Source organism: Erythrolamprus reginae, chromosome 5 (assembly GCF_031021105.1).
Source record: "Erythrolamprus reginae isolate rEryReg1 chromosome 5, rEryReg1.hap1, whole genome shotgun sequence".
Lineage (NCBI taxonomy): Eukaryota > Metazoa > Chordata > Lepidosauria > Squamata > Dipsadidae > Erythrolamprus > Erythrolamprus reginae.
Genome location: NC_091954.1, coordinates 93,525,469 through 93,529,455, shown reverse-complemented (window position 1 = coordinate 93,529,455; position 3,987 = coordinate 93,525,469).

The following is a 3,987-nucleotide window of genomic DNA, read 5'->3' as shown; positions in this document are numbered from 1 at the left end:
GGCGATCCCACCGCAGGCGGCAGCAGCAGCGCGGGGCCCCCGTGGAGCAGACTCGCCCCCGCCACCCTCCCGCGCGCTCCGCCTACTGACAGAGACCGACCTCATCACTTCAGGAGCGAGGCCGAACCCTAGAGCGCACGCGCGCCTTCCAAACTGAGGGATGCTCATGAGGGGCTGACTTCAATGGTCGAGACGCGGCCCAGGGGCCCAGTCCGGGCTCGACGCAATGGCGGGGCGGGAGGACAACGCTCGCTTCTTTGACCGAGGGAGTTGGGGGGGGGGAATAAATGTTTGCCTTCCCGCTCCGGCTTGACAAAGCGAGAAGAGGAGGGACGACGGCCAGGCGACTCCCTCATAAAAACAGAGAGGGAAGCGCAAGGCTTATTCAGAGAGTTCGAAGAACCGTAGACGCGCAGCTGGGAAGTTCACACAGGGACCCTTTTTATTTTTTTCCCTGCGAAGTTCACTTTAATGCGAGGAAAAGTGGATAAGAGAGGCGGGCCTCCTTTCACGTTGCATCTGATAAAGCCGGAGCTCGAGCAGCTACGAACTTAGAAGTGGAGACTGCGGGGGGAAGGGAGGGGGAAAGGAACGGTTACAAATGGCGGGAAGGGGGAGGATGAGTAAGGGGAGGGGAGAGAAGAAAGACGCGCGGTTCTTTTATCTTCCCTCCCTCCTCTTTCCAAGGCTAAACTTTTAAGTCGGAATATTTTGCTAGGACTGTCTTTCCGGGTCTGCATGGGGTTCGGTTAATTACGATGATTATTTTTCTAAAAAAAAAAACACCCCAAAACACTTCTTGGCATCCCTCGTTGGCATCGCATCCGAAAATCTTGGGAAGGAGAAGGAAATCCGTCAAGGAAAGAAGCACACACCGAGGTCGGGAGGGAGACTGCGCAACGCAATGCAGAAAAAAAGGCCTCCCTCGATCCCATCGAAAGCAATGGGGCATCCCTGCCCCTTCCCCCAATTAGTACTCTTAGCTATGATCGCATAAGATTCCTGATCTTTGACTTGGGTGTCTGCGGAAGATGTTTTTTTTTTAAAAAAAGTCCAAATTCAGGAGCCTCGGCGCAAAACAATGGGCTAAATAAGGTTCAGGCTCGATTCAAATGGGCTTTCCTGGGGCACCAATGTCCTGCAGGATATCTGACAAAACCGCAGCAGAAACTAATGGAAAGTTATTTGATAGAGCCTGGGTGGCGCAGTGGTTAGAGTGCAGTCCTGCAAGCTACTTCTGCTGCCTGCAGTTGGGCAGATCGGATCTCAGTAGGCTCAAGGTTGACTCAGCCTTCCATCCTTCCAAGGTCGGTAAAATGAGGACCTCGATTGTTGTGGGGGCCAAAATGCTTACTCTCTCTAAACCGCTTAGAGAGGGCTGTGAAGCAGTATATAAGTGTAATTGCTATTGCTAAAAATAGCAGCGGCCAGGGTGCAATGGAAGCCTCCTCCCCCTGACTTTTACCAGTCACTATTTGGACTTTTAAAAAAATCATCTGCAGACACTCCTCCCCCGCCATAGGTTTTATTGATGACACTGACTTATTTTCCAAAAGAGATGGCGAGAATCATGAGTCCTTGAAAACTGCCCCATCCCTGTTTTTGGTTCAAACATCCAGCTTCCTGGAAAAGATGCTTGAAACAAATTTCCAGCAGATGTGGTTGGTAAATCCACAGTAACTGAATTTAAACATGCCTGGGATAAACATATATCCATCCTAAGATAAAATACAGGAAATAGTATAAGGGCAGACTAGATGGACCATGAGGTCTTTTTCTGCCGTCAGTCTTCTATGTTCCTAAGATAAATTCTAATAATGAAGCCACGATTACGTTATACATTTTGGACCTCCCCAGCCCCACGCCAAGGCTGCCTACACTTTCACAACCTCTCATTGAGATCAACAGGATCCGTGGCCAACAGCTGTCATCCAGTTGATTTCAATGGGGTGTCTATGTAGCTTTGTTTTTCGGGTGAAGCTTGTTTGGCTGTCGGATTTCTACTAACCTTAGATGTCTTCTTCCTCTGTTTCGCTGTACGGACGGAAGAGTATCCACGGCCATCCGTAAGGCCACCTCTAATAATGGCAGGGGGTACGAAGTATATTTTTAAAAAGAAAGATACTGGTGCACAGAAGCATTTATTTCGGTGGTAAATAATTGGTGAGTTGAGTGTTCCGTCAAATCTTTCGATCCGATCTCATAAAGGTGCATCCATTCCCGTAACCTTGTGATGTTACATAATCTATATCAATGTATTTTTTTCTTTTCTGAAGAAATATAAATATAAATATATATATATAGCGGTAATCTTAGCGACCGCGAAGTAGCCGGTCCGTCCGTTCGCTCCAAGCCAGAGCTGCGCGCTCTCTTTTTTGCCAAGAAAATGAAACGGGAAGGGGAGAGACATCTCTCTGCGAATTGAACTCTGCTAGGAACAGAGCGTTATAATTATTTGTTCTCCATGAAAACAAAACAAATTATTTATAATGACCGTATTTTTTCTAGTGTATTTTAAGTTATTGAGGGGAAAAGAAAAAAGTGGCCAAGAAGAAAGAAACGCTGATATTTTATTTCCGTGTTGTCGGCACGAGAGTTTGTTCCACTCAGGTTTGCTTCGCTTTTATTTGTTCATTGTCGAATTCACAGTTTTCAATAAGTGCCAAGTTATGAATTAAGACACTTTGCAAATCTATTGAATGGGTAAAAAAATGAGAAAGTAAAATTTTAATTGATGGTTTCGCACAAGTTTTGTTCCTGATTCTATTAAATCAATAGTGCCATTCTACCTTTTCAAATTTATTTCCCCCTTCTTTTATCTTCTTGGGTTTCTGCTTCCTGTGTGTTTTACGCGTGGTTACTTACATATTTTCTGCAAACTTTAGAGAGCAACCAAATCTGTCAAAGGGAGGTCGGCCCTTCATCACCACACATCTTTATATTCCTCATTTTCGAAATGTGACTTTCTTCTCAATCTCTTTGCTGTTTTTCCGCTACAGGGAAAAAAAAGGTCTGTGCTATTGTACAGCAGGGTTCAACAGTTCCCCACGCCTTTTTAAAAAGCACAATGCAATCCTATAAATCCCAATTCCAGAAAATAAATCTATGGGTTCCCGTGATGATTTCTTCCTGATACTTAAGACCACAAAATTAGGGCTGAATCTAATTATACTGTAGGGTTCGCTTGCATGCCCTTTCCTTTTGTTGGAGATATTGGAAAGTTAGACAATCCAAAAGGTTCTTTCCGTTAAAAGAACCTATTTTGGGGGGGGGGGGGGGTGTGTGTATGTGTGTGTAAATAGTTTGTTTTTCCACAGTTGTTATCCGTGATGCTAATTGCATTGAATGAAACAACCGGGCTCTATCGATTCTGCAGAAAGATGTCCCACAAACCCTTTATAAATGCGATCCCAAAGGATCTTTCTCCTCGCTAAAACCCATTGCCTCTACACCATCCTCAGTGGAAGTGGATCCGGCCATTCCCCATAGGAGTCAAAATATGACCGAAAGCCGGATTCGCTTTCCTGCAAAAGGGTTCCCCCCAACGTTGGATCTGACGTATTTTGCCCGGGAATTTAGGGTTAGGGCAGCGCTCAATCAGATCCAGGGCATGAAGTCGGGCTGCAATTCAGTTATAGCAACCAATTTCCGTAGAAGGGACCCCCAGGGGAAATCAATAGCATAGGGATAAAGGGCGATTTCTGGCAAATCCTTGCACGCTTGGGCAGGCAAAGCCAAAATCCCAATAACCGCATCACGATTCAGCTTGTTTTGTGGATTCAAACCTCGTGGTTATTTTAATAAACCACGATGAAACAAATACTGGTTCGGGAACAACTAAGTCGGGCGCTATCCAAATCTCTGCTCTTGAGCCACCCGCGCAGAGCTCAGGGCTCCCCCCCTTTCACTCCCACGGCGACTTGTAAGGGTTAGCGCCAAACTTGGCAACTTTGAAGTCTTGTGGACTTCAACTCCCAGAATTCTCCA